The 27243-nt window shown below is 41.8% G+C and overlaps 2 pseudogenes; both read right to left on the bottom strand.

Annotated features, from left to right (window-relative positions):
• LOC124105026 (C2 domain-containing protein 2-like) overlaps nt 1-18682 on the bottom strand; it is a 30696-nt pseudogene extending 12014 nt beyond the window's left edge.
• A 4198-nt stretch (nt 18683-22880) lies between these two features.
• LOC124105025 (gamma-glutamylcyclotransferase-like) lies at nt 22881-23565 on the bottom strand (annotated as a pseudogene).
• Nucleotides 23566-27243: the final 3678 nt, after the last annotated feature.

Here is a 27243-nt window from a genome sequence, read left to right as displayed (position 1 = left end):
CTTCAGATAGAGCCCTAATATCCAGAGTATACAAAGAACTCAAAAAATTAACCCTCTTTTTTTTCCAGTTGGCAAATCGGCCGGGTTTGAATGTAGAAAATTATGAAACATTATTAGTGGAGCTGAGGAAGAGTGGTACCATTAGGAGAGTGAGGGGGGGCTGTTGAAGTTGTCAGGTGAGGTCCATGAAAGTGAATATGAGGAGAAAAGAAAGAGGGAGAAGGAGAGGTGGGAGTAGGCTATGTGATGTTGAGGTCAGAAGAAAGGAAGACTCCCTATGTAGTGAAGGTGCATCTGAGCAAGGTGATGAAAGTGTGGCTGGGTGGTGGCACAGCAATATAGGGTGGAGGTCAAGAAAGTGAAACCTTATGGGTTAAAAAGGGGAAACCTGGTGGGATTGGGAGGGGTAAAGGGTTTACGGAGAGTAAGCAAGGAGTACCTGTGTAGGGTAGGATTGACACGGAGAGTAAGAACAAAGGGAATGTTTCAAAGGAGAAAAGAGAAAGATTGCATGTAAGGGATTTCCTTCCATTTATCCAAGCACTCCCAAAAGTTGTAAAGATCCCACAAAATGTTGGGATTGAAGGTGCCATTAGGTAGCCATTTGAATCCATTGTCCAGGTCATAGAAAGGCCATGACTTTGTGGAAAACTGAATCAGTTGTTGAGCCTTTAGATCTGGAGACAAATGGAGCAGAGGTGAGGAGGCAGCTGATAGGTGAGTCAGATGGGGTTTTGGATTGAGAGTTCGCCAATGCAAGTTGGAGTGCTAAAGTGGCTAGAGGCAGGCATACCTGGCTCTAGGAAAAACCAGAGTAGAATGAGAAGGGACAACAGTGAAGGGGGGAGGTTATCCCTGGGGGGGGCAGGGATAAAGCCATTCTGGGGCTGAGAGAAGGGGGGTCATCAACCACTACTTCACTAGTCCAAGGCTTGTGAAGCCTGTCAAGAGTCTTGGTGCCTGTTACCAGAGCTCTTGTAGCTCTCCCAGAGAGCCACATAGACCCCAATAGCACAGAGCCAAGACTATAGTAGAAAATCACCAAAGGGGATGGGCCGAGAAAGTAGTGTCACTTGTAGTGAGTCTTGGTGCTGAGCCAAGACTTAAGGTTAGTGAGTCTCCAGAGTGGAAATTTGTGAGGAGGAGGGCAGGTGAAGGGCAAGCTCACCTACCCATATAAGACCAGTGTGGAGAGGTAGGAAGAGCCCTCAGTGAATGGGAGGAGGTGTCCTGTGACCATCCTGGGCCTTCAGGCCAGGATCTTGAAGGAGCTCAAATCCCTAGAGGAGAAAGAAAGGTTGAGGGGAGAGCCTGTATCAGAGCTTGTATCCAAGTCACTGGCATCAATGAAAGAAAAGTGGTGCAGGACTGACCACAGGAACACCAACTACAGAGGTATAAGCAGACTTATTGTCAGGCACCTGACAAGGCTGTCTCACACAGAGATATCAACAAGAGAGGGAGAGCAGCAGAAGCAGGAGAGAGCAAAGGAGAGGGAAAGCAGCAGCAACTCCCCTTGAACATTATCTTTTACAGGACAGAATTATAGCTGCCTGTTAGGGGCAGATTTAGCCTTTGTGACAGGCATAGCAAGCATCACCTGATTTTGCAAAATGCAAGTTATTGTTTCTTTTCTTTTCTCTTAATAGCATTTATTTATTTATTAAATTTTTATTTATTTATTTATTTATTTATTGTGCCAGGGATTGAACTCAGGGGCACTTGACCACTGACCCAAATCCCCAGCCCTTTTCTGTATTTTATTTTAGAGACAGGGTCTGAATTGCTTATCACCTCAATTTTGCTGAGGCTGGCTTTGAACTCCCAATCTTCCTGCCTCAGCCTCTCAAGCTGCTGGGATTACAGGCATGTGTCACCACCCCTAGCTAAGTTACTGTTTCTTAAGCACCGAAGAGAGCAATTTTTGATCTCTCAAGGAGAGAACAGAGACCCTCAGGTATTTCTTTCTTGAGAATAAGAACAGTATTCATAAAGAGGGCAAGGGGTAAGGAAGATGGCTGTAGTTATGCCAACAGGGATCCTCTCCCAAGGCTGCCCCACCTGGCAGATTGCCTAGTTTCAGAGGCCATAGCAGGGGATGGGGGGAGCAGCTGCTCAGTGGGATATGGCCAGTCCCAGGTAGGTCAGGTGTGGGCAGCATAAGGTCCTTAGAGGCTGCCTGGGTACCACTGCTTCCCCTGTCCTGCTTCCTAAGTAGGCTGGTTCTGCCAGGAGCAAGACCAAGGGCCTGGAGCAGCCACAATGGAAGCCATCCCAGCTACTGGTTACATCTTACTCGGATGCTTAATGCCCCAAGCCCTCACCACTGCTGCCAGCCTGGAGCTCCTCACCACAGCCACTGGACTCCCCACATGGCTGCCAGATGCTGCCTTCACCGCCACTGCAGTTGGATTCCTGTCACTGCTGCAGGATGAAGATGCTCAGGGCTGGATGCTCTATTACTGCTGCACCAGCTTCCAGACTCTCTGGTGCCACCACTTCTGCACAGCAACAAAACTCCCAGGCCCTAGCTGGACACCAACACTGCCCCCTATGCCCCAATGTCAAAGCATTGCACCCCATGCCCACACCCGCCAAGGTCCTAAACCTGACACCGGACTCTGATGCAGCTGCATGTTGCTGCTGCCACATCAGACTCTGGAGCTTCACACTTCTGCCACCAGACTCCAACATAGACACCAGAGACAATCAGCACTGGATGCCAACTTTATTGCAACTGAAGCTGGACTCCTGTCAGCACTGCAGGACAAAATGCTCATGGTTGGAAGACTTTGTTGCCCCTAACACCGCAACCAAACTCCCAAACCATCCAGCTGATGCCTCCACAGATGCCCCAATGCCAATGCTCAACTCCCTACTCAGGAAGCAGCTGCTTGTTGCTGTCACCAGAGGCTACCATTCCATGCTGTTGCTGCTGCTGTAGCAACTCAACCCCAAGGCTGCTGCTATGCTGCCCAAGACCACAGAAGCTGGGGAAGCAGGGCATTCTACATGACAGTGGCCTCACTAGCATCCACCGCATGCCATCTGGTTTTCCTCCCCTAGGGTGAGCCCCCAGTCCTTCTGGACCCTTGAGGAATTGTGGCACTGAAGGAATTCGTCCTAGGGAAACAAGTGAGTACATTAAATAAAGGCTGCAATCCTCATAATAGGCAGTAGGCTGGGCTAGGTGGGTCCAGCCAGCTGGTGAGGGATCAGGGTGAAGCCTGGGGACTGCTGGCCAGGTCTGGACCTTGACCCTGTGGGGCAAGCTGGAGAGAGATCTCTGGCTGCTCTGGGAGCACCTTCTGGTCTTTTCTCCTGAGTTTACTGCCCTGGCCCCTTCCCCCACCCCCCACTCCTCCCTGAACAGGACTCTGGGTCCTGGAGACAGGGCTGATGGGCATTGAGCCTCTGGACAGTGGGGTGGAGCTGGGTACATTGCAGCTCTGTAGACAGCCAGACTGGCCAGACTCCATAAACCTGAAGTTGGGAAAAGCAGTCTCTTGGGAAAATACCCTCCTAGACCTACACAATTTAGCCTAGCATAGGTTTATTCCAAGAGATTATCAAGAAAGGAAAAATATAAGTTAGTGAGTTTCGTCTTGCTAAAGGATAGTGTGAGGAGAGTCCAAGTCTTCAGAGGTGGTAGAGCTGGATTCAAATCCCTCTTAACCGGGTGACTTTGACCAGGGTACAGAACTAGGTACAACCTTGGTTTTACATTTTGTAAAATAAAGATGGTGAGGATGCTACGCCAGGGGTAAATTAAGCTGCTGAGCACTACATTAATTTGGGAGCCAGGGAGGCATTCAGCATTATTTCCCCACAGAAATATATTCTGAGATTAAATGTGACATACTTACAAATGCACCTTTTGAAGAAAGCTGACGTCTGAGGTAGGAAATTAAAATTTACTTCATGTTTTACATTAAATAAATAATAATATATGAAAGATCATAAGCCAAAGCATGAAAAGTTGGATCAGACTTATAAAAGTGTAGGCCTATTTACAAATTTGTTTAAAGTTACATTGAATTTTTAATGGCATTTCTTTGATGATTAATGGCATTGAGTCATTTTTTTAACCTATTCTACTGCAGGTACCAAATCTAGCCTGCACCTGCAACTGGTAATGCCACCTTATTAATGTGATATTAGAACACCATAATCTGCCATTATCTGTTTTCTTCAGGGGTTAAAATAATGAATTATATGAGAAGATTACTGAGAAAACGTTTCCTAAATCACTTAATATCATTAGTATCACTAATATCTATCCTTCCTTTATACCCCCAGTTTGTATCTGATTTACAATTTTCTGTAGAATGAAGAATGTAATTTCAGGGTTTTCACTTGGCAACCTGAACTTTCAACCATTAAGGCTTTTACTAAATACAGGCTAACAAAGTAAGGTGATTATTAGACCAGCAGATAAACTATCTGTACATATCACATATTCAGAAACTGGGGAAATATCTGAGTATGTAACATATGTGAGAAGACAATATTCTGCAGACTCATTGGATCCACTGGTCTGAAACTTGCTGTTTTAAATGTTTGTATCCCTAAAGGGTACTTCATGATTAAAAACATGGTTCCCATGGTGGCACTGTTAGGAAGTGGCTGAATAGTTGGGAAGTGGGCCCCAGTTGGGAGGTCCTAAGATCATTTGGGGCATGAAACAATATGCAATCCATCTTTAGTGGTTTTCATAAGAACCCTAAATTCTCTCTGAGTATTGTTATAAAAGGAGCAATCCTGGCCCTACCCATTTCTCTCCATTCATGGCTGAAGATGTGACCACTTACTCCAACATGAACTTTTATCATTGCAATCTGTCACTTGTCATGAAGTCATACAGTCAACAACCAGCCTTTGCTGAGATTGTGATAAACAGGACTTAGAGACTCCAAAACTATGAGTCAAATAAACATTTTTCTCTTTATAAAAAAAGTTACATTGAGATAAATCTATGTAGTTTAAGCCTCCTGGGATATCCCCCACCTCTACCACACATACATGGAGCACTGACCACAATTCCATATTCTTCTTTACAGTGTCACCAAATATATCAACATATGTATATACATATACACAGATATACATTTTGTAATATTTTGTTTCTTTTGGCATGTTTTGGGACCTTCTGAAAATATAATCTTATATTGTTATATATATTCTTTTGTAGCTTTCCCCCTTAATTTGCATCCCTTCAGCCGACCATCAGGAAGAAGGAAACAACCGACAATTGAGGATCAGAAGGACACCATCCCTGCTCTAGTCACTCTGGAAGCTGAAAAGCCTGCACACACCCAAAGCTTGAGGAAACATCAGCCCTGCTTCAGCCACTTGGGGGATGGCTGATCACTGCAAGGTGGAAGATAAACCAACCAACAGGACAAATGGACTGCTTCATCTGCTGAGATGGCTCTTATACTATGAGTTATTACTTCTGGCATGCACATGGTCCTTTCCTTGGTGCTTACTACAGGACTGATAACAATCAAACACACAACTGACAATATCAGAAAACTAGTACATGTACCAGTTCAAACCTCAGAGGGCATTAAGGATTAGGATCCAAGCTCATGATTTGGAGAATGGTTTTCTATTCTTGGTGGATTCAAAAGCATAATTGACATAGTAGAGATTATGTTATTAACTTGTTCATTGCTTCCATGTTTGTCTTCCCTTTATGTTAAAACTATTAGGTCTACTCTAGAAGCAGATGTTGAGAGAGAGAGAGAGAGAGAGAGAGAGAGAGAGAGAGAGAGAGAGAGAGAGAGACACTAAGATATAACATCACATGAAGCTTTAAACCAAGAAGAGAATGATGGCCTTTGATTTAAAAGGTTAAATAATGAAACATCAAAGAGAGAGTAATGGTGTAGTCCCCAAAAGACTCCAAATGATGTGGTCCCCAAAAGACCCTCACCAGTTGTAACATATAAGCCTCCTTTCTAGCCAAGAAGATATTTTTTTAAAAGTCAGCAGGATTTCTAGAGTGTTCATGTGGTATGAGCTCCACTTTGTTTTACATGTCAGGTTTCTCTTTCTTGTAAAAATTAGGTCAGCAGGGTTGGGGTTGTACCTCAGTAGTAAAGCACTTGCCTACCATATGTGAGACACTGGTTTTGATTCTCAGTACCACATAAAAATAAATAATAAAATAAAGGTATTGTGCCCATCTACAACCAAAAAAAGAAAAAAAAAGTCTGCAATCAAGCTTTTTGATGTGCAAAATTTACTGTTTCTGTTTTCTTAGTAAAAACTTGTGAAATCTCTGTCTAACCTAAGATAAGAACATGGAAGAAACAGTAACTGTTAGGTTAACCACCCTGTTGTGTAACCACCGACTATAAATCTCAGAGAACTTCCTCACCTAGGGTCCAGAGATTTCTTGGAATTAGTCCCTCTGGATTGCTGCAACTTAAATAAAACTGCATCCCCAAAATTCCACAGGTGATCAGCCACATCTGCCCTGCATCAATGCCTGTTTGAAATGCTCTAATGTTTCCATTCTTGAAGGGTACAAAGAGACAGTTTCTCTGACTCTGCCACAGTATGAATTCTACGCAAAGTCATTAGTTACAAAAAAAACTAAAGAGAGATTACACTCTAGTGACCTCCTGGGAGTAAAGTTAATGTTGCATGATAAAACTTGTATACATATATTGAGTTGCTGTGTTATACCCCATAAAGATATACAAATGATACATCTGAATAAAATGTTTTTAATCTGGAGGAAAATGTGTTTTATGAGAAATCTGAATGCCATATTTGCATTTTTGTTGTTTCTAATATTATGCTGTAACAATATTTAATGATGTTATTACATTTTTTAAATCTGAAAAATTATTCAAATTTTATATTGTAATGTTGTTAGTAAAGGGAATATTACAGTGATTAGAATTTATGGTTTCCTGTTTTTAAAGCTAATATGTTGAATTAGAGGTTTGCAGCAGACACCAACTCCATCAGAACCTTAGTCTGGTGAAGCCATAACTTGGTGCCTGCCCAGGCCCAAGTGTGCCAGGTTCTTGCCACCCAGTAGAGAGGTGCCCTGACCCAGGATGGTGGGACCTGCATTCTGGTCCCCTCACTTGCCTGGGGCAACCTTGACTTCTGTGCTCTGCTTTAATTCCTCATCTGTGAGGATTTTGCCCAATTTGCCCATGGAGCTGTTGAAGATCAGTGAGAAAATTCATCAGGTTTAACAAAGTCTGGTTGGTTCAGTGTGAGGAGGGGCATCCTGCCAAAGCTGGCTCTGTAACCAACCCCCACCCTCTACCTGCTTTCCTGTGTGGTCCCTGAGGGTGGCAGGTGCAATCCTATTCATCTGCCATTTAGCCTGCCAGCCCCAATGCAAAAGGACCCTCCTCTGACCTGTTCAAACTAAAGATTGTCATTGTCAGTCCTCTCAGGGGGTGGGAGACATTAAATAGTAATGAGTAGCGAAATGCAATGCAATGAAATGCAGACCAATAACAGGGAAAGATCATAGATTTTCCCTAAGTTACTTTAAGGTTTTCTTTATTTTTTAAGGCAAATGGGTAATCAGAAAATGCAGAAAAACAACAATTATACAAATAAACAGAACAAAGGGAGCCAATTAGAAATACATCAAATAAGATTAGTGGGGCAATTACTAACTCTTGACAGGGTCAGCTGGTGTCATTGTAAAGCTAGACAATGGGATCTCCTAAAAATAGGATCTTATATTCACATATACATTCTTATGGCCATAGGTGTCTCAAAATATTCCTGAAGATAAATTTTCTTAGAAATCCAGGAGCACAAAGGTAAATTCTGTCTAGTCACTGATCCCAAAACTCACATTAACATAGGATTGACTTGTAAATAAATCCCCCCTTTAATAGGATGGCCACCATGACAGTTCTGGGGAGGACCAACGAGGATCAAAAACTCTACCACCTGATGTGAAGGAGTTGAACACCCGATTGGCAGAGTGATGAAAGTGAACCCCAGTTCTCAAGGCAACCATAAAACAGCAGTACATTTACAAACAGCACTATTTCATTTCTCATTCTCTGATGGGAGATGACCCACTCTCACGAGAGGGCTCTTTGAGCCTTACTTTACTTTCTACTTATAATAAAGTTCTCTTGCATGGCTTTCAGTGTCTGGCTTTCTTTCTTTGGAACATAAGAACTGAAGTTTGGAGCTTCAACTTTCCACTCTCCTGTGACTTCTAACCTGATGCCTCCATTCAGATCAACAGCCATCTACAGGACAGGTATATGAACTTCACCTTGTTCCTCTCACAGCTTTGGTTGAGATGATATGTAACTTAACCCCTGATATCTTGCCTATTGCTTTGAGCTTCTCTGTGTACACTTTCCTCTGCCAAAATCTGTTCCATATGTCACACCAGTGCCATCTTTTCTTACAGTAAATAACTGCAGCGGCACCTTTTTTTTTTATCCTCCTGACATGCAAATGTACACTCTCTCTTGCTTTTTGTGGCATCTTTTTGAGCAAGGCCACCAGAGAGGCAATGAGACTCCACTGTTTGGCTGTTGCTTTATAGTAACCTCTGATTCTCTTCAGTAATGAGCATCATACCACCTTCTATTAGAGGCTATGTTCAGAAATTGGAGGACAATGAGTTCACCATCTTTACCTACTTGCAAATAACCTCATGGGGCACTAGTTAGTTTAAGGTATCTAATAGCTAAGAAACCTTTTCTCAGCTGGTATCTTCACCAAAATGGTACTTTTTTGTCCTTACTGTAGAATGACTCTGCATGGACATTATGTCCCCTCGCAGTTTATATTCCAAGGGAAAAAAAAACAGCCATACAATGATCCTTCCTCTTTTCTATGACACTTATTGTTACTTTTGGCCTTGCTATGTTTCCAACAGGGTGACAGTAAAACCTCTGGCTCCCTCCACTTTTCAACATCAAGTTCATCGTACTCTTCAAATTATCTGCAAAAGGGTTAAGGGTCACTCCCCAAGTCATATCAATTGTCTGGCATAAGGTTATTAAACATGTTTAATAAATAAGATTAAAGGCTTGAGAAACAGAGTTGAGCAGACAAGGCATGAGTTGCTGAACTTGGACACACATGCTACACTACATTCTAGGGAACTACACAGGGATGGCTCCTGATTCTGGGTTTAAATTGCAATGTATGGGGCTGGGGATGTGGCTCAAGCGGTAACGTGCTCACCTGGCATGCGCGCGGCCTGGGTTCGATCCTCAGCACCACATACAAACAAAGATGTTGTGTCTGCCGAGAACTAAAAAAATAATAATAAATATTTAAAAATAAATAAATAAAAAAATAAATTGCAATGTATGTGAGGGATATCTTCATACAGTCATCTGTCTTGCAGGTCAGTACTACTGAGGAACTCCTGGGGCATCAACAGGCTGTTAATTCTTTAATTACTTATTTAGTGTTTGTGTGTGTGTGTGAGTGTTGTAACAGGGATTGAACCCAGGGGCACTTAACCACTGAGCCACACCCGAAGCCCTTTTTATTGTTTTATTTTGAGGCAGTCTTCCTAAGTTGCTTAGGGCCTTGCTGTGTTGCTGAGCTGGCCTTGAACTTGCACTCCTCCTGCCTTACCCTCCCTTGTCCCTGAGATTATAGGAGTATGCCATCACACCTGGCTGGCTTTATTTCACAGACAGGAAATCAACCATTGATACAAGCTACCACCTCCTTGGGGTACACCCTATGAAACTAGGATCATTTTTTTTTTTTTTGCCTGGAGACCCTCAAGAAGAGATTAATTTTATTTTATAATATTGATTGGCCTCAGTATGAATTAGGGGATAAAAAGAAATGGCCCATTAATGGAAGTCTAAACTATAATACTCTTATGAGATTCATGTTGCAGAAAGGAAGTAGAATTGCAGAAGTTCCCTATCTACAGGCTTTCTTTTCACTAAGGTACCAAAAAAATTGATGTGGTAACTGCAGCATTGATGAGGCCCTTCTAATAATGATGAGTCAAAACATTACTGGCCTACGGGACCTCCCAAACTACCTCTTCCTCTCTCTCAACAATGTACTTAACACAAGTCAAAATCTAATTCTTCCACTTTCCTCTGTACCCACCATTACCTACTGCTCCCACTCCTCCCATTGTGGTTTCCTTCACCATGAGCCTATCCATGCCAAGCCCATTGCCAGTTTACACCCATTACAAGAGACAAATGGAGGATCTGGACCAGTCAGAATGCAGGTGTCTTTTTCTATGCAAGATCTAAAGGAAATCAAGAGGATTTCAGAAGGTTTCCTGATGACCAACATTTAACCCAGGCTTTGAGAGGTGTACCTGTAATTTTGAATCAATCACTAACAGATACAGAGAGACATCAGGGCACAGAAGCTTCTGGGTTTGGGGGAATGATTTACATATTACTAACACTTTATACCCTGTGGTCCTTCTACTGTTGCAACTTAACATCATCAATGGAATTATGATGAATCACCCAGAAGGTGGAACAGCAATCACACGGTTATTTGTCTCAAGGCAGAACTTAAAAACAGTAGGATGAAACTTATTAATTGTATGAAACTGGCAACAATTGATCAGGAGTTGGAGTGAAATCCCAGGGCTTTTGTAGAAAGATTGAAGAAGGCTTAGTAAAATATACACCCTTAGATCCTACATCTCTTGAAGGACAACTTATTTTAAAAGATAATTTCATTCTTCAATTTGCTCCAAAATTTAGATAGAAATTAGAAAATTGGTATTTTGTATGCCCTGGAATTTCCCTTGAAGGTGGCCACACAGGTCTTTTCTGATTAGACCAGGAGGAACATTTAAGGGATAGATAAAAGGAGAAATGAGGGACAAGAGATCAGTGCAATTATTGACTGCATTTCTTAATGTCCACCCCTTTCTTCCTCCATAGGACCCTTGAGCCTCTGAAAATGTCTGTCATTGCTACAGAAAGTAAGGACATTAGAAGAAAGATCACTCAATTAAGGGCAGGCTTCAAAGACTCCTTGCTCTATATGTGGCAGAAGAGGCCACTGGAAAGTTCACTCCCCTAAGGCTGAAGAAATCTCAGGTCAGACACTCTCAAAATGATGGCCCAAGAATGAGGAAGCCTTTGGAATCAGCCAGCACCCCAGACAGTCACCGTCACTGGGGCTGTACTGAGGGTAACCTGAGGTAGGAAATAGGGTCATTCATTTCCTTGAGGATACTGGCACCACATATAGTGTCCCAACCTTGTTCCCTGGACACTTTTCTGCTGATTCCTGCAGAATATGCAATATAAGACATTTTATTTCTTTTCCATGTTGCAATTGGGAAGATACAATATTTACTTATTCTCTTTTGGTAATGGTTAAATATCCATCTCCATTTTTGGGTCATGGTATCTTAAACTTAGGTGCTTGTCTGTTTTTCACTCAAGGCACATAGTTCTTTTGATGTCAGTAGTTGAACAATCAGAACATGGATTGACCCTAGCTTGTTGGTATGACTAGGTAAAATTATGGTCTCTAATGCTAGATCAAAGGGGAAAGATGGACTCATTATGAACCACGTCTTGTGCAGATGTTAAATTATGTCCTATAAATGAGACTTTGTCACATCCAGGTCATGGAAAAAACTTCACTGTAGAGCGAACCAATTTCCAAACTTTTGCAGTCAATAAGCCACATTTGAGTCCATCTCCGCCTTATCTTCCATTATAAATGCCAGAATAGCAAAGATATAAGGAAGGTTACTATCAAATTTGGGGTGAATGGGGTTGGGGTTATGATAAAGAGCTTGCCTCACATGTATGAGGCCCTGGGTTTAATCCTCAGTACCACATTAAAAGAACTAACTAAATAAAGGTAATGTGTCCATCTATAACTAAAAATATTTTTTAAAAATTTGGGATAAATATATATGGCTTATGCCCACTACAGGACATCTCAATCAGAAGACCACAATGTGTTGTGAATAACATAACAACACTTAGGATATGTGGCCTAGTTCCATTTGGGAGTCCGGATAGACCTCAAAATCTCAATGTCAACATATTGTGATTTCACAGGCTTATGATCGGTTTGGGACTAGATGGTACTACAGACCTGGAATTAGATGATAAGCACCCAATGGGACCTAGTGGGTATGTGGGACTAACTTATGGCCCTGGCTTCCTCTAGGCTGCATGGAAAGATGTACTGTTGTATACCCATGGATGCAAGGGAAGTAGACACAAAAAATAAGTCAACCTGCAAACAACCCCAGTCTCAAGCATAGATGGGGACAATCTGTTTTTCACTGGCATAATCATTTAGCTTTACTGTTTATCTCAAAAATTGGTCTAGAGGATGTAAATGTGGTACATAGAAGCTGTAGACAATTATATTCAAAAAGCTCTCAATGACACTGAGAAAGGTAGTTCTTTTTGTAAGGCAGAGATGGTACTCATCAAAAAAGCTGTTTTACAACACTAAATGACCTTGGATGTTCTTACAGTAGCTTAGGGTGGCACTTGTGCCATCATTCAAACTGAGTGTTGCATCAACATTCTTGACAACTCAAAGATCTGCATTCCTGGTTGGGTGCAATGGGGCATGTCTGTAATCCCATCAGTTGGGGAGGCTGAGGGAGGAGGATTGCAAGTTCAAAGACAGCCTCAGCAAATTTGTTTCTGTTATTTTATGCCATCCAGATTGTGGTGTTTTATTACATCAGGTTTACGATACTAATACACCCAGAGGGTCTGGGTGCATTTTGTCTTTCTCTAGTGCAAAATTATTATCATCTTCTAAAAAATCTACCAGGGAACTTTTAGAAAAGTTTAAATAAGACCAGGGTCATGCTAAGTTAAGTGTAGCCTGAGAATCTAGAATCATCCATACAGGAGCCTATCTGGGAAGTAATGATGCCAACATCAGACCTGAAAGTCCCCCTCACATGGCCCCCAAAGCCTGAAGTGAACATCTGGGGTAAAAATAGGGAATCAGAAAGACAGGCACTTCTACAAGCTCTACACCCACAATGGAAGCCATAGGGAAATATGCTGGTTTCAGGTCAGTGTAGTGAGTGTGGCAGGGCTATCCACCATGGAGACTAAGAATGACTATAGGTGATGAAGCAGAACACCACCACTGAGAATGCTTAGGTGTTTAACAGCATGAATTCCTGCAGAGCTGACAACAAGATAGCATGGGCCAATCCATGGATGAGGGCTTCCTGCAGGTCCACCAAGGCAGAGGTTGCCCAAGAAAAAGCAGAAGAGTCACCTTTAGATTTCCTTCCCTGCAAACTCAAGAGCCTGGCTCTCCTCAGGCCCTGAAATACTCATTTCCTTCTCTTTTGCAGCAGTTGGGCATTGGGCTGGCTCCCTGAAGCTGGATGCCAAAGGAAATTTCCCAACAGCCCAGGACTGGATGCTCAAGACCCACTGAAGGGAAAAGAAGATACTGACCCAGTAAGTAAAGGGTTCTGTGGGGGAATACTCACACTGCAAGCAAAAAGGGAAAAGGGGACAGCACTGGGCAGGGCCATCACCAGTATACCTGGATTTGAGGGACTGCTACCCATTAGCATTTACTAAGTGCTCCACTGAAGCCAGCACAAGCCACAGGCCTCACAGGAAGCATGGAGTAATCTCCAGGAAAGTGTTGCCTCAGAAAACAACATTGATGTGCAAGATCAGCTCCTATCTAATGTGCTGTGATCTGGACACACCACTTATTATATGTTGCAAAAAATCTCTGGAGTAAGTGTAGTTATGATCACATTTTACATGAGAAAATATAGGTGAGACAGAGATCAGAAAACAAGGCTGGGGAGAATCCAGCAAGGTCTGGCCCCAAACCCTGTATTTTCCCCCACAGGATATATGGTCTTAAATTTGAGATGAAGAAAAAATAAATTAATAAGATATCCTAGGGATGAGTAAGGGCATGCCTGGAGTTACCTGAGACACTTAAGAACAAATTTATAAAATGACTTAATTAGAAAAGAAGCAACACACAGGTGCATACACCTAGGTCTTAGATTTCCCCCTGACCCTGAGTGCTGGGAATACATGGGTCTTTTCATTCTAAAGTGTTTGATGGGCAGTGTTAAACCACAGTGATAGTCTCTATCTAGACTCTTCTAGGGGCTGGTTTTGTTTCCAGAATCTCAACTCCTTCAGGGGGCATTTGGAGTCCAGCACTTCAAAATGGCTTTCCAGGAAGAACTACGACCTGCAGAAAAATGAAAACTTAACTCCCATGACAAGGCACACGCTGAGCAGAAACAGGGAGTACTGTGAGAGGCTGGGCAGCAGGAAAAGAAGGTCCACATCTCCTGACTCACAGGACTCCAGGTGGCTTCAGTGGTCCCTAGGAAGTAAGGGGCTGCCATCATGAAGTACCTTGAACTGAGTGGCACACAGCAGAAAGCTCCACTAACATTGGAGGACAGAGACTGAAATCAAGTCTTCAGCTGGGATGTGGTCCCCCTGGGACTCTGGGTAGAAGGGTTCCTTGCCACTCCCTGGCTTTTGGTGGCAGCTGCTGACCCACAGTGCCCCCTAGTTGTGGCTGCCTCACTCCAACCTCTGTCCCTTTTGTCACATGGTGTTCTTCCCTTGGACCTTCACACTGTCTTTTTATGAGAACACCTTTCAGATTAGATTAAGGGTTCACCCTGCTCCAGTGTGACCTCATGTTGACTAATTACATCTGAAGCAACCCTAATTCCAAATAAGGCCACCTTCTGAGATACTCAGAGTCAGGACTTTGACATGTGCAGGGAGACAGAATTTACCCCACTGCAGTGAGATTCTGACTTCCAAATTGTTAAAGAAGAATAAGAAGCGGGAAGCAGCTTCTGAGTGGCAGAGCCAGAATCGTGAACCAGGTGGCCTGATCCAGATCCCCTGCTTTGCCTGCTGCTCTGGGCTGTTCTATTCGTGAAGAGTTTAGCTCAGCAAAAGCCATGTAGAAAGTGCTCGGTCAACATCAGCAAGTATCATTAAATGTCTTAATAAGTCTTACCAGGTAGTAAAATAGTAAGTTTATTCATTTGATCACTACTTTATTGTGGGATTTTTATTTTTTATCCCTAAGACCTTCTTTGATGCGTTCTAAGTTTAAGCCCCACCAATCAGGAAATTTAAAGTGAATATAGGTACAGTATCCTCTGTCTAAAATGCCTGGGACCAGCAGCACTTTAGATTTTGGATTTTTTTTTCAGATTCTGGAATATCTGCATAGACATAATAAGATATCCTAGGGATAAGACTGAAGTCTAATCATAAAATTTCTTCATTTTTATATGTGCCTTAAACATATAGACTGAAGGCAATTTTATATCATATATTTAATAATTTTATGCATGAAACAGAATTTTATGGTATGAAATTTTCCATTTGGGGCATTGTGTTGGCACCCCAAACATGTTGGATTTAGGAGCTTTTCCAATTTTAGATTTTCATATTAGGAAAGCTCAACCTGTCCTAACAGCTAACACACACAAAGGCAATGCCTGTCTTAGACAATCCAGTGAAAACTACATAGGCTACCTTGATTAACACCCTACCAGCCATAATAGATTGTATCACCCATTTTACAGATGAAGAAATTGAGGCAGTGAAGAAGCTGGACTTTGATCCTTTCCCAAAGCCACAGAGCTAGAAAGTGGCAGAGCTGGGATTTGAACCCACACATACAGGTCTTACCTCCCACTCTCTAATCCATGGTTGGTGTAGACCTGGCCCTCAGATGGTGGGGGGCAGAGGGATTTTTTAATTTAACCACACAAAAACTCTCTCTGAATCTGGTGTTTCCTAGGTATATTTAGTGATTTCCACTGCAACACTGCCCTGAGCAGCTTCTTGTCTCTCCCAAGTTCCCAGCTGGGGCCTTCCTTCCTGTTTTAAGGAGTGAAAGTATAGGGACAGCAGCCATACTCCATACAATTTCAGATCTAAAATTAACAACAATGACCTAGCTCCAGCCTGACCCTGAAGAGAAGAAAGGGAAGAAGGGAAAGGGGGGGAGCAACAACCAGTTCTTTACAATTTAGGATAATAATAAAGGTTCTTTCAAGTGTCGGGGCATATTCTTAGCAAGGCTTTAACACCTAAATCAAGTCCAGGCTATAAAAATGGCACAATAGCCAGAAGCCAGGATATAGGCCTGAATTCTGTTAGGGAGACAGGGGATTTGCTGGGTGGCAGGAGACTGGGTGGCAGGGATGGAGTCAGGCAGTGCCTAACTCCCTGGTAGGCACATACTTCTGTCTGGCCCCCACTGAGTTCCATCTGGGGCTGCTCATGCACCCCTGGGTGGGGCTCTAGAGCGGGAACCTTTTGTGGTCATCAATGTGCCTCTTGCTCACCTTCCCAGATAATCTTGAAATAGCCCAAGTGCATGTCTACAATGCCAGCTAGGTGGGCAATATGAGAACGCCTTTTGCAGACCAGCAACCTGGGTGCCCAATGGACTGACGGCTATGGCTGTCTGGATCTGAAAGCCCCCGCATTTACAAGAGGCCATGTGTCCCAGGGGCCACCCCTAGCCAGTGTCTGAAAGAGGCAGGACACTAAGGCAGGCCCATTTCTGCAGGACACAGAATCATCTGGACAGTTCACAGATGCTCCAAGGCTTTGCAGAATCTTCCTCAGACTGCATGGCCACCTGGGACCACCCAATTTTCCCGCTCTCTCTCCTTCACTAGGAATTAAATCTCATCTTGTCCAGCTCCATTTTATCTCAATAAAGCACTTCCCCTAATAAAAACCTTTACATATTTAATCCCCTCTTGGTGTCTGCTTCTTGAAAACCCAGACTAGCCCCATGTCTCTTCTTAGTGTTACCCTCTTCTAGGAGCTTCTTATCTCAGCAAAAGCAAATGCAAATTCCTTGCACTGGCCTCCAAGGCCAAGGACCTCTCTACCTTCAACTACTATGTTAGTTGGCTTTTTTGTCACTGTGACCCAAATACCTCATGAGAACAAGGTAGAGGAAGAAAAGCTGATTTTGGCTCCTAGCTTCAGAGGTTCTGTGGTTGGCTGAACGTTGCTCTGGGCCTGAGATGAGGCAGAAGTTGATAGGAGAAGAATGTAGCAAAGAAAAGCCTTTCACGTCATGGTGATGCAGAAACAGCACAAGGAGCCAGGGACATAATATACAGCCTCCAAGCACACCCCTGGTGACCCACCTCCTCCAACCATACAGGATGTGCCTGCAGTTGCCACCCAATAATCCCGATTAGGCTACAGCTCTCAAACTGTAATTGCGCACCTCCTGTGTCAGCACCTGACCTTTTGGAGGACACCTCATATTCAAACATAACAACTACTAACCTTGTCCTCAGCTTCATGCTGTTCTGGAGGTTCTTGGAACACTCCAAGTTGATTCTGCCTTAGGGCCTTTGCATCTGCTCTTCCCCAGAGTCACTTAACTGGGTCAAAGTTGCACCTGCCCCCTCCTTTCCTGCCCCCTTCTCCTCTCTGGGACAGGAATTTTCACAGTGCTCCTGGCCTCTGAAGGCCATCCCTGCTGGGAGGCCTTGAGAGGGACAGTGTGAAGAACAACCACCCTTGTTCAGAGGCAGCTGGTGTCTCCAGGCCCCAGGCCTGGGGGGTGAGGTCTGGCTGGAAGACACAAAGACGAAAGTCATTAGGACCAGGGACAAACAGTGATGGAATCCCATCTATTTACCTGAACCTGAGGGGGCTGCCAAGTGTGGAACACTCAGGTCCACTGCTGGGCCTAGCGGGTGGGGAGGCGCAGCCGCCCAGTCCTTCTCCTTCGCGGCTCAACTCTACAAGAGCCAGTTGCCCAGAGGTGCAGGCGGCGCCGGCCAATGGGGGCCTAGCGGCGCCGAGGAGGCGGGGCCGGGCCGGTTGGGGGAATCCCGCTCTGAGCCGAATTGCTCGGCGGCGCTGGGGTCTCCGCACAGTGCGTCGCTGCTTCTTCGAGGCCGGACATTCGCTCTCGTCAGCCCCGCCAAGGCCCTCAGAAGAAGCCCCCGGACGAGGCGAGCCGTCCCCAATGGCCCCAAGACTTGGGCATCTTCTGCCTTCTCTCAGCTTCCCGCATCGGCCCAGCAGTCCCAGCCTCGTGGGGAACCTTGGGCGCCGCCGGTGGATCGCTCTTGCTGCTGAAGTGAGCCCGTCTTCGCGGCTGGGGGATCTGGGGCGGTGAACCCAAGGCGCGCCGGGCACCAGGAAGTGGGGGTCAGGAGCAACTAATTAAAAAACAAAAAAACTCCAGCCCCGAGAGTCGCGGGCGCGCGGGGGTGGGGGAGGGGGCGCGGGACTGAGGGGGGGCGCGGGGGGCTGGGGGACGCGCGCGGTGCTTGGTGGGGGGGGGCACGCGGGAGCGGCTGCGAGCGCCTGCGCCTTGTCTACCATTTTAAATCCCTGAAATTGAGGTTGAGTTTATTGTCCTTTAAGATTTTAAACTACTGGGGCTGCTGCAGGGATCGCTGTGACTAAGTACTTTTGTTACACCCACTTTGCCAGGTGTCTATCTGCTACTTTGGTCGCCCAGTAAGCTTAGAAATATCTGTCAACATACATTTTAGATTTGCCTTATCAGATATATAAGTGATTAGCACATGGTTAATTGTTCTAGATAGTGTTAGAGGTCACATTAGGAAATAACTCAAAGCATTAGGACAAAAGAGTTTTAAAACCATTATTTTGTGTCTCAGTTACCAATAAAATTTTCACTACTCCATTTTGCCTGAGGAGAATCTTCCAAGAAATATAATTTTGGTGGTTTAAAGCTGTGGCTGTCAAAGTATGGACACCAGCTCAAGCACAGGGACACCAGGAGGGAATTTGTCTGAAATGCAGATTCTCAGCTTCTACCTCATACCTGCTCAGTGGGAAATTCAGGGCCCCATCTCAGCAATCTGTGTGCAGCAAATGCTCCAGAAGATTTTGATGCTTTAATCATTTAACTATTGCAGAACCATAGTGGCAACAGGGAGGATGAGGGTAAAATCCTTTTGACCAAAATAATCTTGGCAAAATCATGTACAGAACAAACATGTCCTTGTTGGCTAACTGCAAGGTAAGCCTTAGTTATTCTTAATGCCATCAGTGACATACTTAGGAATATATACTACTAAAATGGGAAATCGTTTAATTCTTCATTATCAGGGTTTCATTACTATATTGCCATTCAATAAGCTAGAGAACTTCATTTGAATTTGACTAGTTATATTCTTACTTTTGTTCACCACTTTGTTATATTCACCACTTTGTCCAGTAGTGGCCAGCTGGACTGTTGTCACATATCCTTTCCATGGTGCCCTCAGCCTTAGACTGCAGAAGCAGTGACATCATCAGTGTTAGCTAATTAGTTAGCTTGTCTGACCAGCATCCTAAGGAGCAGTTGCCCTGATGTACATGTAAGAAAGTAGCTTTCTACAGGTAGCACCAACTAGCTCTGGTTTCCATTGTGCGTAAGAGGAAGCCCAGGTCCTTTAAGATAATGCATATGTGGACTTTCCGGTCCAGGCTTGCTCTCAGTGTTTCCTTAACTTGGCAAGGTTTTTGGGAACAGAAAGGGGGCAATCAGGGCTGGGGCTGTGGCTCAGTGGCAGTGCACTTCCCTAGCATGTGTGAGGCACTGGGTTTGATCCTTAGCTCCACATACAAAAATAAATAAAATAAAAGCATGCTGTGCATCTACAGCTACAAAAAAAAAAAATTAAAAAAAGAAAGGGGGCATTCAGGGACATGGAGTTTTACTGTTCTCCTTTTCTTTAGCAATGATACACTGGATAAGCTATTATACAGATCACCATGGAAATAATGATACAATATTCTCATCTAAATATTAGGAGAAGACTCATATGTCTAGAAATTGTAATAAGGGGATTGAGTCTCTCTATAATGAATAAAATTATAAATCTGCATCTTAAAACTTCATTTGGCATTAATATGACAATATAATATGTAAAGCAAATTTGAAGACACTTATAATAGTATCTATAAATCATTAATATTTGGGGCAGATAATCAGAAAATAATTAAACAATATTATTTATATCTTTTTTTTCTTTTTAATATCAGCTTTGGAGGGATTCTTGGACATGGAGTATCAATGGTGTTGCCACATAAGAGCATCCACTGGGTGTTTTGAAAATCTCTATTATAATGGAGTGGATATCATTGATTTGTCCAAGAAACACAAACCAGAGATAACTCTTTATGGTAAGAAAGTCCTAATGTGTGGTTAATAGAGAAGAGAGATTCAATTTGTTTCATTGATTCAGTTTTAAAATATACTTCTTCTAAAGGTACAAATCATACAAATTTTGTTTGTTTGGTATAATTTTTTGTTTATGTTTGATATAATTTTTATGTGTGAATTTAATATTTATGTGTGAAATGGATGCATGTTGCAAAATCACGAAGTATCATATAACAGCTTTTAATAGACTTTTTGTGGTGATAAGAACACTCAACATGAGTATACTTTCTTAAAAAATTGTGAGTGTGCAATAACATTAACTAGGCCCAATGTTGTAAAGCAGATCTCTAGAACTTATTTATCTTTAGTAACTGAAATTTTACATGAGTTACATGGCAACCCTCCATTTTTCTTTACTCTCAGGCCCTAGTAACTACCATTCTATTCCCTACTTCTATGAGTTTGACTGTTTAGATACCCGATCTAAGTGAAATCATGCAATATTTGTCATTCTGCAAATGGCTTAATTTACTTAGCATATGGTTCCCCTGGTTCATCTATGTTTCTGCAGATAGCAGGATTTCCTTTTTAAAGGTTGAATGATATTCCATTGTGTGTGTCTATGTGTGCGTTTTATATCCACTAATCCATCAATGGATGTTTATATTGTTTATGCATTTTGGCTATTGTGAGTAACGGTACAATAAACGTGGGAGTGAAGTCTTGAGATCCTTATTTCCCAACAGAGTCCAACTATGTTCTTTCAGTTGTGAATATATAGTTTTCCCCACACCATTTGTTGAAGGGACAATCCTTTCCCTATTGTACATTCTGGGCACTCCCATGGAACATCTGTTGTCTGCATATTTGTGGATTTATTTCTGGTATTTATTCTGTTTCTTTGGTCGATATTTCTATTTTTATCCCAATACCATTCTTTTTGAATTTCTGAAACTTTATAATATATTTTGGAAAAAAGACATATGATGCTTCTTGCTTTCCTTGTCAAGATTGCTTTGGCTATATAGGATTCTCTGTTCTGTATGAAATTTAAGGTTGGTTTCTATTTGAATAAAAAAAATGCCATTAAGAATGGATTAAGTCTGTATATTACTTTGGATTGAATTGCCATTTTAACAGTATTGTTATAATATCCATGAATATGACATGTATTTCTGTCTTATTTCTTTTATCTGTGTTTTGGAGTATTCTGTATACTTCAAGTTTTTTTTTTTAACCTCCTTAGTTAATTTATCCTCAGTATTTTATTCTTTTTAATGCTACTGTAAATGAGAGTGCTTTCTTAATTTCTCTGCCAGCTTTCTGTTACTGTGACAATACACCTGTGATAATCCATTTATAAGGAGGAAAGGTTTATTTTGGCTCATAGTTTCACAGGTTTCAGTCTCTGGTCACTGGACCCTGCAGAATACATTGTGCAGCATGGTATGGCACAGGAAACCTGTTTGCCTCCTGGTAGCTAAGAGTCAGAAAAGAGGGGGCCAGGGTCCCAGTATCTCTTTCAAGGACATACCCCCAGTAAATCAGCTTTCTTCTATTAGACCCAATTTTCCAAAGGTTCTACCTCTAGTCAATAGTACCACAGGCTGAGAACCAGGCTTCTAACACATGAGCCTTTGAGGGCTAGGGCTGGAATGCTATAGGTTGGATTTGGAATGTTCCCCAAGGCCAATATGTTAAAGGCTTGATCCCCAGCCTGTGGCACTATTGGGAGGCAGTGGAATCTTAAGGGGGTATGGTTTATTGAAAGTAAGATAGGTCATTGGGGGTACATTAAGGGGGCATTGGGACTCCAGCGTCCTCTCTGTCTTTGCTTCCCAGCTGCCATCAGGTGAACAGATCTCCTTCATCATGTGCTTCAATCATGACGTACTTTCTCACTATAGGTCCAAAACAACAGAGCCAAGCAACCACATACTGAAACCTCCGCAACTGTGAGCCAAAATAAATCATTCTTTCTTATGAGTTGATTATCTCTGGTATTTTGTCACAGTGTCAGAAAGCTGACTAATGCAATTTCCTTAGAAACACAACAGAATTTTGTGTTGATTTTTTTTATCCTGCAACTTTACTAATTTTTTTCATTAATTCCAATTTTTAAAATATTAGTGTTTTTTGTTTCTAAAATGTCATCTGCAAAAGAAATAATTTTACCTCTTCCTTTCCAACTTGGATGCATTTTATTTCTTTATCTTGCCTAATTGCTGACTATGGTTTTTATTAAGATGTTGACTACAAATAGTAAGAGTGGGCAGCTTGCTTTATTCTTTTTTTTCCAGTTTCCAAAATTTTATTATTTTTATTATCAATTATGTCAGTAGTTTGATTACTCTTATTACACTAATTTAAAAAAAAAAAAAGCCCAGGCAGCAGAGCAATTTACCAGCACCATCATCGAGAAAACTGCAAATCTATCCTTGTCACAGAACAAGAGGACACTTAAGATCAACCCAAGAAAACAGCTTTAAGTGTCCACAGGAATACCCACATCTACTTGTTACTACAGGACTTCACAGTCCCCTTTTAATTGTCCAACTCTTCACCAGCTGTTATTTTATAGTCTGAAAATATGAAATCACTAAAGTGAGGTTCCCCTTCAGAATATTGTTGAAAACAGATTAAACATGGAGATATCACAGATCCCTGTTCTTAAATGTTAAAAATATTTTATATTAGTACATAGAATATTCTTTATTCTTAGATATATTTTGTTATGTTCTAAGGAGCTCTTGTTCCCCCTTTTTGATAATAAGGTCTTCTGAGACCTTTCCTTTATAGTCATTTGGTTCTATTGCCTTTTTTGCGGAGGGAGTGGATACTGGGGATTTAACTCAGGAGCACTTAACTTGAGCCACATCCCCAGCCCTATTTTGTATTTTTTAATTTACAGAGAGGGTCTCACTGAGTTGCTTAGTGCCTTGCTTTTGCTGAGGCTGGCTTTGAACTTGCCATCAGTCTCCAGAGCCACTGGGATTACCAGCATGTGCCACTACACCTGGTTGTTTCTATTGCTTTTAGCCTCTCTTAATACTCCAGTGACAAACTGTTTTCTTTTGTACCCATGCAAATAACCTTTTTTATATAGTTGGGATGGGGAAGTGTGGTCATAATTTGTCATCAGATAGTTTTGGTAGGTTCTTTCCTTTCTTGAGTTGAAACTCTCACTTCTATTAAAACATACATTCCACTTTTAATGCCTTCTTGCCTCCATGCCACCTCTGACTGGTTTTGCCTTGGAAATTGCCAAAGTCAACCTTAAAATCCTGCAGGCAGGCCAAGAACGTGGCCAAGGAGTTTTAGAGGTAGATCATCTCCATCATTAAGTTGCTGCCATAGGCAGAGTACAAAAACCCTCTCCTCCTTGCCTGTGCCTTCCTCACAACAGGAGCTAGCCATATCTCACCAGATGCCTGCACCATCCTGGGGGTTGGGAAGCAGAAGTGCAAGAAACCCACAGTAACCTGGTGCTGCTGCCAACAGACCAGGACTGGTATCTGCAGCACTGCCCCCTAGGGGCTGGGGAAAACTCCCTTTATTTGTTCTTGATCTTCAAGGAAAAACTTTATTTTTTTTCACCATTGAACATATTAGCTTTCCATAGATGGCTTTTATTATGTGGAGGTAATATCCTTTTATTCTTAGTTGTTGGAATTTTTATCATGAAATGGTGTTGAATTTTCTCAGATTCCTTCTCTGCATCTATTAGGATAATCAAGTGATTTTTAGTTCTTTGTCCTGTTTATTTAGTTAATCACATTGATTTTCATATATTGACCCACTCTTATATCCCAAGAATAAATCCCACTTAGTTATGATGTATTATCCCTTTAATTGTGTTGTTGAATTCAGTTCTCTGGTATTTTGATATAGATTTTTGCTTCTACGTTCATCACAAATATTGTTTTGTGGTTTTGCTTTTTAAATCTTCTTTACTTTTGATAGTCTCAGCATGAGTTTGGAAATGTTCTCTTCTATTTTTTTAGAAGAGTTTGATAAGGATTGGCTTCAATTCTTTAAATATTTTTAAATTCTTTAAATATTCTTGTTTTAATATTTATTTTTTAGTTGTACATGGACACAATAGCTTTATTTTATTTATTTATTTTTACGTGGGGCTGAGGATTGAACCCCAGGCCTTGCACATGCTAAGCGAGAGCTCTACTGCTGAGCCACAATCCCAGCCCCAAATTTTTAAATATTCTTTAGTAGGAGATTTTTTGGTCACCAATTCAGCATTTTTACTATTCTAGCTACAAGTCTAATAAGATCGTCTTTTTCTTCATTACTTGATATTAATAGGTTATATCTTTGTGAGAATTTATACATTTCTTTTATGCTCTCCAATTGGTTGGCATTGAATTGGTCTTATCAGTCTCTTAGGATCCTTTTTATTTGTATGTCATTAGTTGTAATATCTTTTCTTTCATATCTGATTTTATTTATTTCTTTTTTTTTTTCTTTTTTTTATTGGTTGTTCAAAACATTACAAAGCTCTTGACATATCATATTTCATACATTTGATTCAAGTGGGTTTTGAACTCCCAGTTTTACCCCAAATACAGATTGCAGAATCACATCGGTTACACATCCACATTTTTACATAATGCCCTATTAGTAACTGTTGTATTCTGCTACCTTTCCTATCCTCTACTATCCCCCCTCCCTCCCCTCCCATCTTCTCTCTCTACCCCATCCACTGTAATTCATTTCTCTCCTTGTTTATTTTCCCATTCCCCTCACAACCTCTTATATGTAATTTTGTATAACAATGAGGGACTCCCTCCATTACCATGCAATTTCCCTTTTCTCTCCCTTTCCATCCCACCTCATATATCTGTTTAATGTTAATCTTTTCTTCCTGCTCTTCCTCCCTGCTCTGTTCTTAGTTGCTCTCATTATATCAAAGAAGACATTTGGTATTTGTTTTTTAGGGATTGGCTAGCTTCACTAAGCATAATCTGCTCTAGTGCCATCCATTTCCCTGCAAATTCTATGATTTTGTCATTTTTTAGTGCTGCGTAATACTCCATGGTGTATAAATGCCACATTTTTTTTATCCATTCATCTATTGAAGGGCATCTGGGTTGGTTCCACAGTCTAGCAATTGTGAATTGTGCTGCTATGAACATCGATGTAGCAGTATCCCTGTAGTACGCTCTTTTAAGGTCTTCAGGGAATAGTCCAAGAAGGGCAATAGCTGGGTCAAATGGTGGTTCCATTCCCAGCTTTCCCAGGAATCTCCATACTGCTTTCCAGATTGGCCGCACCAGTTTGCAGTCCCACCAGCAATGTACAAGAGTACCCTTTTCCCCACATCCTCGCCAGCACTTGTTGTTGTTTGACTTCATAATGGCTGCCAATCTTACTGGAGTGAGATGGTATCTTAGGGTGGTTTTGATTTGCATTTCTCTGACTGCTAGAGATGGTGAGCATTTTTTCATGTACTTGTTGATTGATTGTATGTCCTCCTCTGAGAAGTGTCTGTTCAGGTCTTTGGCCCATTTGTTGATTGGGTTATTTGTTTTCTTATTGTTTAATTTTTTGAGATCTTTGTATACTCTGGATATTAGGGCTCTATCTGAAGTGTGAGGAGTAAAAATTTGTTCCCATGATGTAGGCTCCCTATTTACCTCTTTTATTGTTTCTCTTGCTGAGAGAAAACTTTTCAGTTTAAGTAAGTCCCATTTGTTGATTCTTGTTATCAACTTTTGTGCTATGGGTGTCCTATTGAGGAATTTGGAGCCCGACCCCACAGTATGTAGATCGGCGCCAACATTTTCTTCTATCAGACGCAGAGTCTCTGATTTGATATCTAGCTCCTTGATCCACTTTGAGTTAACTTTTGTGCATGGCGAGAGGAGGGGATTCAGTTTCATTTTGTTGCATATGGATTTCCAGTTTTCCCAGCACCATTTGTTGAAGATGCTATCCTTCCTCCATTGCATGCTTTTAGCTCCTTTATCAAATATAAGATAGTTGTAGCTTTGTGGATTAGTCTCTGTGTCCTCTGTTCTGTACCATTGGTCCACCCTCCTGTTTTGGTACCAGTACCATGCTGTTTTTGTTACTATTGCTCTGTAATATAGTTTTAAGTCTGGTATCGCTATACCGCCTGATTCGCACTTCCTGCTTAGAATTGCTTTTGCTATTCTGGGTCTTTTATTTTTCCATATGAATTTCATGATTGCTTTATCCATTTCTACAAGAAATGCCGTTGGGATTTTGATTGGCATTGCATTAAACCTATAGAGAACTTTTGGTAATATCGCCATTTTGATGATGTTAGTTCTGCCTATCCATGAACAGGGTATATTTTTCCATCTTCTAAGATCTTCTTCTACTTCTCTTTTTAGGGTTTTGTAGTTTTCATTGTATAAATCTTTCACCTCTTTTGTTAGGTTGATTCCCAAGTATTTTATTTTTTTTGAGGATATTGTGAATGGAGTGTTTTTCCTCATTTCCGTTTCAGAAGTTTTGTCGCTGATATACAGAAATGCCTTTGATTTATGCGTGTTGATTTTATATCCTGCCACTTTGCTGAATTCATTTATTAGTTCTAGTAGTTTTTTTGTAGACCCTTTTGGGTCTTCTAGGTATAGAATCATGTCATCTGCAAATAGTGATAATTTAAGTTCTTCCTTTCCTATTTTTATGCCTTTAATTTCTTTCGTCTGTCTAATTGCTCTTGCCAGTGTTTCGAGAACTATATTGAATAGAAGTGGTGATAGAGGGCATCCCTGTCTTGTTCCAGATTTTAGGGGGAATGCCTTCAATTTTTCTCCATTGAGAATGATGCTAGCCTGAGGCTTAGCATAGATAGCTTTTACAATGTCGAGGTAAGTTCCTGTTATCCCTAGTTTTTGTAGCGTTTTGAACATAAAGGGATGCTGTACTTTGTCGAATGCTTTTTCTGCGTCTATTGAGATGATCATATGGTTCTTATCTTTAAGTCTATTGATGTGGTGAATAACATTTATTGATTTCCGTATATTGAACCAGCCTTGCATCCCAGGGATGAATCCTACTTGATCGTGGTGCACAATTTTTTTGATGTGTCTTTGTATCCGATTCGCC

This window comes from Marmota monax, unplaced genomic scaffold, assembly GCF_021218885.2.
Source record: "Marmota monax isolate L192 unplaced genomic scaffold, Marmota_monax_Labrador192_F-V1.1 WCK01_AAM20220418_F8-fsc00608, whole genome shotgun sequence".
NCBI lineage: Eukaryota > Metazoa > Chordata > Mammalia > Rodentia > Sciuridae > Marmota > Marmota monax.
This window is presented reverse-complemented; position numbering and strand designations above follow the sequence as displayed.